The following is a 13,429-nucleotide window of genomic DNA, read 5'->3' as shown; positions in this document are numbered from 1 at the left end:
TTTGCATGGAGGTTTGGCTCGTGGTGGGAGATACCGGAAGATGATATTGGGCCTCTAGTGCTGTGATATTTTTCTGTCCTTCTTGAGGTAGAAAAAATGTCTTGTCGCATGCACCGGCAAATAGAATTGGAAAACATTCAGGTCACTTGGAAATATAAGGTCTCAATAATGTCACGTACAGTCTGGAATTATGCTTGTGTTGGTGACTAAAAGATAGGAGTGCGTGTGTTGCAAGGCAGGTCGGGTAGGGACCCGGGGGTCAGGGAATAGGAATGAGCTTGTGGGCACATGGGCCAGCGGTGCGGGTTCCGGCTGCTGCCCTCTGTCAGTACATTCAGAGCTGTGCTGCCAGCGAGCAATGCCCTGAAAAGATTTATTATTAATTAAGCGTTTTCTTTTGATGATTGCTTGTAACATGATGATTTGAAAGTACTAAATATTGGGTTGGCTTCCAAAAGTGCAAAATTAAAATTGATGGATTTCAGTAAAATCTATTAATTCAAAGATTGTCCATATCCCCCCCCCCCCCCCCCCGTGTCCCCATTTCTGTGTTTCTGCATCTCCTGCTGGGAAGCAGATGAGTTTGTGGGGCTCAGCTCTGAAGCATCAGCCCACCCCAACCGGAGCCAACCGGAGTAGAGGGAGGTGTGGTGCTCAGCTCTCAGAGGTGGGGACTGTAGTGTTTAGGGCTTGTTCGGACCTCACTTAGAGACTTGGGAAAGATGTGGAACTTTGGGGAGAATCATTGTGTGCAACTCTCTTAATTTGGGTTTAAAACGCTGCTTCCTCAACATTCTTGCAAACACAGTCATGTGGAGAGTTTTTTTTCTTTCTTTCTTTTTTTTTAAAGTAATGCAGATGGCTGGGTCCCACCCCCAGAGTTTCTGCTTGAGTAGGTCTGGGTAGGGTGGGGTCCAATAATTTGCATTTCTAACAAGGTCCCAGGTGAGATTGAGGCAGCTGCTCCCAGAACCCCGCTTTGAGAATCACTACTTTCAAGCACTGTGTGCTCTGGCCAGCTTGCCTTTGGAAAGAGGGAGGGGATTGGGTGTGTGTGACTCAGTGGTAGAGTGCTTGCTTAACACACAGGGCCTGGAGTGCAACCTATCTGTCCCTGAAAAAGAAAAAGCCGTTCGTTCTGTTCCTTGATTTATCCTTACCTGAAAGATTGGTCTGAGATGGGTATTCTACCATCAGCCGCTGATTGAATAACTCTGTGTTTCATGATCATCTTAGAAAATGTCCACATTAAAGGAGACAGCTAAGCTGGTGGAGAGACCATTTAGAACAGAGTGGTGGCTAATGCCGTTAGCTAGGCTACAAACATCCTTCTCCTGGCTACCAATTGTAGTTCCTAGACCGTCGTAGAGCATAGCGTTAGTATTGCATGAACAAGGACCTTTGTCCTCTGTTTTACTACTTGAGAATACTGGGACTGTAAATGTATTTCTCATGGGCTCTTTATTCTTTTTCTGCCAATCATCCAACTACCTGATGAGTTCAAGAGTATTTCCTCAGCTTTCAGATAATTGTGGCTTCCACCTCAGAAATGCATGGCCAACTCCAGAGTCCTTTCCGAAAACAACCAATAACAACTCAACCCCCGCTCCCATGAGTCCTACAAAGGTAGTGGTAGATTGTTTCCTGGAATATGTTAAGGTGAAAATTAGAGCCTTAAAATGTAACAGCTGTGTAAGACCTACTGAGGCTAAAGACCTTGAGGCATTACCAAAAAGCATTTATTAAATCCTTAATTATACCTGACCCTGTACTGTGTGGCACCCAAGAAAAAAATGACAGTGACCAAGTGCCTGTTTCAGGAGCACTTATAGCAACTGTGAAATATCCTATTCAGGAGTACACAGGCACACACAGGCATACACATATACATATGCACACATGTACATACACGCACACACATGCATGCACATGTGACTGGATGCATACATATATGCGTATACATATGCACACATGTACATATATGCACACACATGTATGCGCATGAGAGTGGGTGCACACATATGCACACACACACAGTAATAAGTGAAGGTGTTCAGAAACAAGTTACTTTTACTATGCAGAGCTTGAACATGGGCACTTACTGGAAAGGACCAGCCACCACCTCACAGCCCCTGGAACATGGAAATGCAGTGGACAAGATCCAGGGTTTCTGTATTATATGTTGCTGAATTTCCCATCACAGAGTTTACATAAAAGACAAACCAGCAAAAGCCAGTGTATGTCGGAGACCATTAGAGAGGAAGCCTTCATGAGTCTGCCTTCTCTTGTTATCAGTTGACCTATCTGTTGTGAGGAGGAGCTTCACACTGCCCAATGAGAAGCTGCTTTGAAGATGAAGACTGCTCATTCCTTTCTTTCCTTTCCCTGCCTTCTCGCCTCGTCTTCATGCAGACACCGAGGAGGAGGATGTGTTTCACTCAGACTGTGTGCTGCTGTCCAGGGCAGCAGCCCCTAAACACACGGGGCTCTTGTCATGTATATTTTAATTAGTTAAAATGAAATCAAGTGTAGAATTTAGTTCTGATGCCTCAATAGCCAGCCTGTAAGTGCCTGGTGGCCTCAGGTGGCGATCACTACCTACTACTGGACAAAGTAAACAGACTGTGTCCATGGTGACAAAAAGTCTGACTGACAGTGCTGGAGAGGGATGGTGACTGACCTGAAGGGAGACACAGTGGGTAGATTGTTCTGGAAACTTGGGTTGCATTCACTTCTACAGTGCACCTAAGGGATAATCTAAATGTTGTTCAAAAGCCCCTGGGTATTGAGAAGTGTGTACTAAAAGCCCCTGGGTATTGAGAAGTGTATACTAAAAGCTGTCTCTTGAACATTACTAAGCATCAGAACATCTCCCCCTTCCTGCAACTGTTCTCAGAGGAAGGCTGGATTAGGAGGCTTTGAAGGGTAGACATGCAAATGAAGGCGCCAAAGAAGGCCCCCAGCCACCCTCCCATCGTCAGAGGGTTACAGATCCAGGACTAGAAACACCAGCCATCTCTTTGCCTTAACCCTGTGCAGCCCACTCCTGCCTTCAGTTTCCATCAGAAGGCAGGCTACAGACCCCACGTGTGCCTGCGACTTAACCCGTGCCAGCACAGAGCATACTGAGGTGGATCATCACAGCCAGGAGCACTTGTGTCTGATGGGTACGGATCACAGCAGTGGCTACTGAGCTTCAAAGCCGATGAGATCACTTAAGCGTTTCATTTCTTTCTCTCTTTGCAAGAGGGCTACCAGCATTGGGGCCAGGTGGGGAAAAAAAATCAAACAGCCCAATTCATGAATCTCTTTCATGTCTCCTTTCTGTGCAAGACAACTTCTCATAGCATTAGAAAAGAGTTGCACAGGGGTCCTCGCAAGCAACCCTGGCAAGCTGCTCCCCTGTATCCAGGGTGGGCTATCACGGCCAAGGACAGTGCATCCAAGTAGCTTACATTTGTGGAGTGTTATTTTTTTTCTTAGTGTTCCATATGTATTGATTTTTTTCTTTTATAGTCAAAACAAACCTGAAATAGGTCAGGTATTATTATCTCCATTGGATGAATAAGAAGAAAAGTGGAGCGCCCGAAAACTGAAACAACACGCCTTGTACCCACAATCTAAATAGAAAACATGCCACCCTTTTTCTTCTGCCTCTGCCTCCAGCAGCCATGTGTACCCTGAGCTGGGGCAGGTGTGGCTCTCTCCTCAAGACAGGCCTCATAGTCTCAGAAGAGACTTTGTGCTGCCCAGACTAGGTCTGCACCCTGGGCTTGTCAGCCTGCAGGACTGGTCTCCCCAGCTAGAAACCAAATTCCATTCAGGGCAAGAAAGAGTCCAACTCCACTCCATACCATCAGATGTCTGAGTGGAATTAAATCTCCTGTGAAATTGATATTTTTTTAAGTTAACATGTGCATGGATGGTACTAATGTTTCCCAGTCTAGAATGACCCTAGGACTGGTAAGTATAGTTTCTGTCCTAGGGGCTAGATGGGTATTTAAGCGCCTTACGGACCTTACTGCATTATGGGTAAAACACTATACCTATCTTTAAAATTGGAGCAGAGTGAAGGCCATGGGGGCTTCTTAGAATCACAGTCCCCTCTCCAGCAGAGGGAAGGTTGGATGTTTCTCAGCTCTCTGTAGCTTCCTCTCTGTCTACCAAAGCAAGGTGTATAGGAGACAGCCAGGCACCACACGGTGCACTGCACCACCACGCGGATGGGTCCTTAGAACTGGCAACTGCAAGCGCCAAGCCATGTATATAAAGTCACCTGTATGAAGCCTTTGCTACTGCTGATAAAAGGCCCTGTGTGATGGCTACAGCTGCCCTTGACACCTTCCCAGGAGCACTCCCTAGATCTGCAAGGTTTCTCATAGGGGAAAATAAAGTCACCGAGGCACCTTGTCCTTAACAGCTGGGCCCAACAGAAGTGCCCAGCATGGCTGTTCCTAGCCCTCTGGAGAGAACTGGCATTCTTTGGTAAGCATGCCACGCATGCTAAAAAGCCCTGTACCGTGTCTCTGCTGGGCTGGTGACACCCAATGTCCCTAGGACATCTGCCTTCTCTTGACTATGAGTTCTGGTAACTCTGGGGCCTGGGGGAAGGAAAGGGTTAAATTCTCCGCCACCCTGAACTTTCCCATGTAGCACCATCTCCAGGAGCCCTCCCTGGGTGCTGGGACAAAAATCAAATCTTCAGAACAGTGATGCATGAGAGCCACAGTGTCTCAGGAATTCTGGGTACTTTTCTTCAGTACACAGTGGCTGAGCACTGATGGATCGTGGGCTGAGTGGGGAGTGAGCCTCTCCCTGAATTGACCCCACTGGGCTTCCCCACAGCACTGTGGATTATTGGTTTGCTCTCTTAACTGAGAGGGAACTGGAATTCAGGAGAGGGAAAGGCACCTGGGATATGGCCCAGCTCAGTACTGGGCCAGCTGCTGAGGGCAAAGCTCTGATCTGCTCTCTGAGGTTTGTGTTCTCTCTGCTGTATTAGAGTCTCAACATGAGGGGGGAACGCTATCAGATACCTGCAAGCCCAGGGGTTTTGTCTGCGCGGGATTCACTTTGGTGTTTGAGGAACGCCCCTCATGAGCTGATAGTGAGCATTCCTGCCTTGTAGCCCGCATGTTCTCAGGCTTTCTAAGAAAACATAAAAAACAAACATCTCTGAGAAGCAATGGAACAAACAGGTTTTTCAATTTACAAACCGGTAAAGCTCTCAGGGAAGCCAGCCTCGCGGGAGCGTGAAAACAATCCGGCCAGGTTTAATGAAATAGATGTACGCTCCGTCTGGGAGCAGTTTGGCAATCCCAATACCACTGCTGTATGAGTTCCCAGCACTTCTTTCTCTTCTCCGTGCTGCAAGCGATCTACGAAATCTACAGCCTGTCCATCTTACACTCGGGGAAATAAACAGAAGCAGATGTCTGTGGTACCTCCACCTTTATTCCTTGCTCTCAGAGATGGTTTTGTCAGGCCTACCTTTGCAGCTTTTGTGATGTTCATGCCCATTTCCTGTGCTGCAGTGAGGGCTCCATCATCATCTTCTCCATGCAGTCTCCAGGATTCGGAGGTCTTCGAGAAGTAGCTGAGCTGGGAGCAACTGGAGAAATTGCTCTCCCTGAACAGCCATCCAAACAAACCAGTTTGCCAATAGATTATTTTTTTTAAAGCTTTCATTGGGAAATAATATGAATCCCAACGCGGCCTGCTCTGTCAACACTGACTGGACCTCTGAGAGCCCTAGCGAGGGGCTCCTCAGGGGCAGACTCACTCTCTGACCTTGCAGCTGCTGCTCCATGCCTACAGCACCTGCAGAGGCCTGGCACCAGAGTTAGGATACAACCAAGGCAGGCTTCCTGTCCTGGGGAACACCAAAGGAAAAGGCAGAAAAATAGTAAGACTGTGTGGGCAGGACCAACTTTGAGGATGCAACTCCAGTGCCACCACAGTCTTGAAATTGTTTCAAAGGGGGGCATCTTGTCATGCCTATTGGATCTTAAAAACCACATAGCAAGTCATGGGCGTGAAAATTACAGGAGTGGGTGGGGATGAGGATAACTAGCTGAAGATGCAGAGGGTGAGACGGGCCAAAGCTTACTCTCTTTTCTATGGCTCTCAAAGTGTGTGTAGAGGGGCAGATCCTCATCTGCTGACGGTGGTACACAACATGATGATCCAGTCCACAAGGTCAAAATTGCTCTATCCTCTCTAATTTGGCAACATAGCCACCATTAAAGATTGAGTTCTGTGCCTGGCTGATGAATAAGTTTATAAATGATAAGCATTCCAAAACGACCACTTTCTAATACGTGGTCATGTTTCCTATTCCGTGTGCTTTCGAGGGTGTATCCACAATGTCTGCATGGTGAAAAATGCTATAGAGGTTTTGTTGCAGTGCAGAGCCGCCACGGCTCCGTCTGCAGCAGGGCGGGACAGGGAGCCTAGCTTGGCCTTTCTGGAAGAGCACCACTCCTGCTCAGGCCCAGCCCTGAGGAGCCCCTGGTTAAACTCCTACAGCGTGCCACTGTCTGGGGCTGTTTAGGGGGAAGGGACCCTAAACCTAACAATCTTGTTCTTCATCACACAGAAGAAGGCTACCATGGATTGTTTTTGTTTTGAGTTTTGGTTTTTGAGGGGTTTGTTGTTTGTTTGTTTGTTTTGGGGTTGGTTTTTTTTTTTTTTTGCCTCTTTCATACCTTAAGAAACAAACTCTCCATTTAGCCAAGATAAGATATACTAAAAAGGTGAAGAAATGTCAGCAAAGCTGGGGTTTGCTTAAAGAAATAATTATGGAACAAAGACTAAACCCAAGAGATTTTCATTTGGAACTGAACAGACTATGTAGTGGTTTTTTGTTGTTGTTGGTTTTGTTTTTGGTTTTGCTTTTTTTTTTTTCTTTTTAATTCTTAACTCATGTCTAAACACTCTCCAAGATCAAACCTTTCCTTATTTCTTACTTTCTCAATTTCCTGTGCTCCTGGCCTTCACATGTTATGTGCGGTCCCTGTTGGTTCCGGGTGCCACCCCAGGTACTCCTTTGCCTTTGTTCTCACTGGATGCTGACAATGACACCCCTGTGTATGCACAAGCTTCGGCTGAGCGGTTTGTTGGTTTGTTTTTCATGAGTTTTATGTAGTGTATCTGATCAAGAAGGGTACCTTCCCGTCCCTTGCCTGTTGAATGCTTTCTGTTGCTAGAGGCTTGAGCCTGTTGACTCCTCAGATACCATTTGCTGATGGCCTTTCCCTCCTTCCTGTCCCTCCATTATGCAGAAATTGTGTGTTTTTATGCCTTTTTCTGAGATTCCTTTACTAATTCTAAACTTAAAATCTATATCCCAAACACTTAGGGAATATCTTCTTGTCATTTTAATCAAAATCAGAATCGTGTTAATCCATTCTGCAGATAACATGTATCAAATACTCTTAAGAATGATCAGTAAAGCTTACAAGTTACTGATGGAGGAGGGAAAGCCTTTGATTCTGTTTCTGACTTAAAGCCGGTCTGGTTCGAGCTGCAAACCAAACCACTGCGTACAGGTCATGTTGTCGCTCAGTGCCATGGTTTCCCTGATACTGTCAAAGAACATTAAGATCAGCCCTGGAACCAAACAATGCCCGGAGGAAGAAAGATGCGATCCCAAATGTGATATTGAATGTGAACTTGAAAGAGGCCATTCAGAATTGAAGCATGAAGTACTTTTATATATAAAGTTCTTTTAACTGTTTACAGAACCAATGACCTTAGAAGACTCAAAGACTCAACCACATTTAAATTCCATTTTTTCTAAATTGTTAATACAGACTGAGATTATGTTGTTCTTAAATAGGCTTTTTTTGTGATGAGATATACAAAATATTAATGCACACTTACTTAGTCTTTTTAAATATCCAAAGTATTATTTCACTAGTAACTGGCTTTTGAGGAATTATTATGGACGGTACAATGTTGATGTTAATATCTCATATATTTATTTAATTCGCATTCCTATGTTCTTGTAACTACAAAGATTTAATTAAAACTCAGAACTTGTATTTTTAAATTTCCTTAATAACTTTAAAAAACCTTTTGCTTCACTCTGGAAAACTTCAGAAATATAGAAAACAAAAGGAGAAAATTACAGCCACGTAGCCCACCCCACCTATGAGCATGCTCAGGTGTGTCTTTGCCTTCTAAATTGACTGTGGACATTCGCAGATACTGTGAACCTATTTCACATTTGATGATAGACTGTCCACACCTCTGTGTGTTCCAAATTCACATCTTAACCAATTATGATCCTGTGATCAACATTAGTATTTACTAAGAGGCACACTAGCATACAAGGTTGCTATTCTTTCCTAAAATTGATACTAAAAAAAAAATCTGGCATAATTCCATCAAATATGGGAAATAAAGTTGAGGGTTGCCTGGCAACTAAAATGATGCTGATGAAGAACTGAAGGCATTTCCAGAAGAGAAGAGTACTTAGTTTTCCAATGCTAATTATAATAACCCAGGACTGGCTACAGATAGAATAAGTAAAGGGGGAAATTACTTCTACTAACTGAACATGGGGGATGTGAGCTGTCTTTTCTGTGATGTGCGGTGAAAGTGAGGTAAAGGTTTGATGTCAGAAACGAAGAATAAAATCTCTTGCCATCCTTATCACTTCCTTAAGAAGTCTTGAGGAGCCACTGGTGGGACTTATGGCAGCGCCTAGAAGAGGCCACAGTCGGCTCAGTCCATCTTCTGCAGTGAGATCAGGCGGGGGCGGGGGGGGGGGGCAGCAGGGCAAAGGCTGTGCCGTTTACTTTGGTTTTATTCCAGAACAGATCAAGGTCCCTGGGAAGATCACCAAGGATCTTGCTAGAGGACTTTACTGTTTTGGCAGAAATGGCTGTCAGGATGGAGCCTGAACTGGGGGCGCACCACTGATGGATTGAAGCGGACAAAAGAACACAGGGACTAGAGGAGGAAGGGGCAGCAGAGACTGCCAGTTTTATACTGAAGGAAAGCAGGGAATCATGGGTGTAGTGGGGCTGCTGAGGATGAAGTCCGGTGAAGATCTGGACATGGGATAGCCTTAAGGGCAGAGAGTGAGAATTCCCAAGTGGAAGAGCAAAGACTTATTTCATCTCCTCTCAGTGATTTGTTTAGCCACAATATGACTGTTTGTATAAAATGTTGAACAGTCCCATTTTAAAGAGGAACTGAAGCACCCAGGAAGTGATGTCCCTCTGGTTATTGTGTGTGAGTGTGACTTGTCAGCATGAAGTCACACCCTACAGAGCACCCTCGAATCCATTGAGCAGTGGGCTAATTCTGCATTTCCTCACTTCATGCGTGAGCTTGGGGATTTCTCCATACATCCTCCCCTTCTTTCTCACCTTGGATTCCAACCATACTTCATCCAAACCTGCCTCACCGTTCGCCGCTCATCTCCAGCCCTGGGTAACCCAGGCTACACAATAAAGCATTCCGCCTCTAATACAATGGCTTGCAGAGGTCACCCACAGGAACCACACTGCTGGCTCCTCGGCTGTCTTCAGTTCCTGCTAAGGATGAGGGCTCTGCCTCTGTGGTAACTTGGCTTTGCTCTACAAACATATCCCCCTCGCTTATTCTTCCTGTAGGCTCCCCGCTGTCTCTGTGCCCATCACCTTGTCATCAAAGCATAGACATAGACTCAGCTACCTACTTACTACTTACACTACTTCGTAGTGTCACAGGGAAAACGTGGAGGAAGAGACTCCAGATTAAAAGAGACCACTCTGATGTATGCCTGTGCATGTATGAAGATAGGCTCACATCATATAATTAGATATATTTGTATAATTATATATATATATATTGAAATTTGGATACTTAGTTTGATATTAAAGAATCACTATTGATTTGTTTGTGTAATCTTTTATTTTTAACTTTTACTAACAGTTGTTATATAATAATGAGGTTAGCATATTTCCAGCCATACATATTTACACTATACACTGATCAAACCCATCCTCCCTTTCTTCACCTCCACACGCACCCTTACAACCTCTATTTATCATTCATCTGCATTCGGCAAGGAAAGAAAGAGGGGAGGAGTGTGTAGTGGTGCTCACCTTTAGTCTCAGCGCCTGGGAAGCAGAGACAGGAAGATGTCTCTGAGTGCAGGCCAACCTGATCTACACAGTGAGCCCAGGCCAACCTGATCTACACAGTGAGCCCAGGCCAGCCTGATCTACACAATGAGTCCAGGCAGGGCTCCAGAGTGAGGCCCTGTCGAAAAGAAGGAAGGAAGGAAAGAAGGGAGGGAGGGAGGGAGGGAGGGAGGGAGGGAGGGAGGGAGGAAAGGGGCACTATTTGGAAAGAGGAAAGATGGAAGGATGGCAACTAGAAAAGGATCTGTAAGGATGAACATGACCATAGTATGTTCTATGCGTGTTGTATACATTGTGGCATGTAAGGATGAACATGACCATAGTACGTTCTATGCGTGTTGTATGCATTGTGGCATGTAAGGATGACCATGGTGTGTTCTATACGTGTTGTATACATTGTGGCATGTAAGGATGAACATGACCATAGTACGTTCTATACGTGTTGTATACATTGTGGCATGTAAGGATGAACATGACCATAGTATGTTCTATACGTGTTGTATACATTGTGGCATGTAAGGATGAACATGACCATAGTATGTTCTATACGTGTTGTATACATTGTGGCATGTAAGGATGAACATGACCACGGTGTGTTCTATACGTGTTGTATACATTGTGGCATGTAAGGATGAACATGACCATAGTGTGTTTTATATGTGTTGCATACATTACGGCATGTGAGGATGACCATGGTGTGTTCTATACGTGTTGTATGCATTGTGGCATGTAAGGATGAACATGACCACGGTGTGTTCTATACGTGTTGTATGCATTGTGGCATGTAAGGATGAACATGACCATAGTGTGTTTTATATGTGTTGCATACATTACGGCATGTAAGGATGACCATGGTGTGTTCTATACATGTTGTATACATTATGGCATGGAAATTTCAAAAGGAAACCTACTATATTGTACAATTAGTGGATATAATACTTTTAGCACAAAGAAGGGAGAGGAAAGACTGGCTTTGGTCGCATACCATGAAAATAATTTATTTAAGTCCTGTACTAGGCATCCTATGTCGTGTCCAATCAGCCCGTTTTCCTGCCCACGCACAGATGATGAATACTTGAGTATTCAAAAAGAAAAGAAACCAGAAACTTTAATATTTAGTTTTCCCATTTGCGGCTTGATTTTATGTCGTTGTTTTTTTTTTTTCTTAAGTGAGAAAATGCAGAACTTCCCTCCCCCCCCCCCCCACACAGTCTGGGTGATGGAAATGCCCTGGCCTTGGCACAGCATGCTCCCAGCAAGGCAGGGAGAACAGATCGCAGCAGAAGGCCACGGGAGGCCACTCGGTTCTGTGGGTTTGGGACGCTAATCCTGCCTCTGTTATTTACGAGGCATTGCCCTCGACCAACTGCCTCACTGTGCTTGTTCTCATCGGCAAGATGGCTAAGAGCGCTGAAAAGTTTGAAAGGTTGTTTTAGGTTATGTGAGAATCAGCGTGCCTTGGTGTGAGCTGTCCCAGAAGCCGATCCTGAGAGGAGGAATTGAGCTCAGGCAGTGTGCTTGGGAAGGGGTGGGGGGGGTGGGGGGCTTGGGAAGAGCTGGTGCAGGTGCAGGCAGAGAGGGCTGCTCAGTACCCGGCATCATCACGTGAGCGCCAACTCCAGAAGCCAAGATAGCAGATGCAGACCCATCCCACATCCAAGAGAAATGCGTTAGGCGCCACGTCCCCCAGTCAGTGCTTTATGGACTGCCTCCAGGGGATGTTCTGTTTCCAGCGTGTCTGTCCAGTCTTGCGCACAGGTGAGGGGCAGGGGGCAGGGGGAGCCAGAGAAAACTGTCAGGTGGAAGACAACTTTAGTAAGTGCACACAGTGGCATGGCCTGAGGGTTGGTGGATACACAGCTGCGGACTCTGTTACAGAGTCAAAGCGTCGATGCCCAGTACACATTAGCGGGCAGGCACAGGCTGTATACAAACCCAGATGGCTCAGAGCTGGTGAATAGTTGTGCTGACCGCAGATAAGATAGCTGCACCTGCGGACAGCCGTAGCTCTGGATGCGCCTGTCAGACTTTCACACACATGAGTTGCATTGCGGGTCATTAAGCTTCTAAGAAAGTTAAAAGATTCATCAGTAGAAAACTCCCCAGTTGGGAAAACTTCAACAGAGAGGAAACAAAGGAGCCAAATGAAAATTCTAGAACCAAAAGATAAAAAGCATCAAAAGGAAAAATTCACTAGATGGGTTGAACTGCACACTGAATGCTGAGAAAGGAGAGATCAGGTAAGAGAGAGGCAGGACCTGATTTCAAAAGGGGAAGAAGGCTGGGCGAAATCAACTCAGATTTCAGGGAACCAGGCCTCACAGGGACATGAAAGGATGTAGGATAGCAGGGGATAAAGTTGAGAAACATTATACTACCTATTCTCATGGCTTACTATAAAGCTACAGTTTAATTAAGATGAAGAGACACAAGAAACACACACACAATAGACCCGAGAGACAGAAAAGCATCTTCAGGGACAAATGCATACATGGTCAATTGCTCTTCCACAAAGTCACCAAAGCAAGTCTATAAGAATGGGTGTCCTTTCCACAAATACTGATGAACAAATCACACACACACACACACACACACACACACACACACACGTACAGACTTATGTACATAAATTAGGCCACAAGTTCTGAAAAATAACTTGAGATGATCCAACATATTTGATTACACCTAGGAGGAAATAGAGGTGAGCATTCACACAAGATTTGAGGAGGTATTTCTAAACACGATATGAAGTAACCATAAATAATATATTTGACAAACTGGACTTCATAGAAATCAAAAAGTTCTACTCAGCAGGTATTGTTGAAAAAATGGATATACAAGCTACACAGTGGGTAAACGTTCTTAGCCACATATACCTCTGATAGGAACACTGGATCGTGTTAGCACACAACAGAAATCTCCCTGCAGCCCAGATTAATTACTTTGTGGGTTTTGGTTGGCTGGTTTTGGGGATTGAACCCAGGACCTTGTACATACATGATAGGCAAGTGTCTCTCTAACACTGAGATACACTTCACTCACCCCACCCCTGACCCAGGCAGTTAAGTTACTTCCTACCACAGCTCTCTGACTCACACCAAATTGATTTTTGATGTTTCCTATTGGGTATTTCCAATTAGAACTGGCCAGGCCCCACCACAGTGTCTGTAGAAAAAAAATAATCACCCACGTAAGCACTTATCAATTTATTCCACTGATTTCTGAAGCTGCGAAATCTTCATGGGGTCATGCCAAGATACCCAAGTGTGCTGGCTGGTTTTATGTCAACT

The 13,429-nt window shown here is 45.1% G+C and overlaps 1 protein-coding gene across 1 annotated transcript in view; it reads left to right on the top strand.

Moving 5' to 3' along the window:
• The window catches only part of Rasgrp1 (RAS guanyl releasing protein 1), a 73,989-nt gene that overhangs the window by 5,085 nt on the left and 55,475 nt on the right, over positions 1–13,429 (top strand). The window lies entirely within an intron of this gene.

This window comes from Microtus oregoni, unplaced genomic scaffold (genome assembly GCF_018167655.1).
Source record: "Microtus oregoni isolate MIOR12 unplaced genomic scaffold, Mior012 000031F_ref0000149, whole genome shotgun sequence".
Lineage (NCBI taxonomy): Eukaryota > Metazoa > Chordata > Mammalia > Rodentia > Cricetidae > Microtus > Microtus oregoni.
Note: the sequence above shows the minus strand (reverse complement) of the source record. Positions and strands in the feature narration are given on the sequence as shown.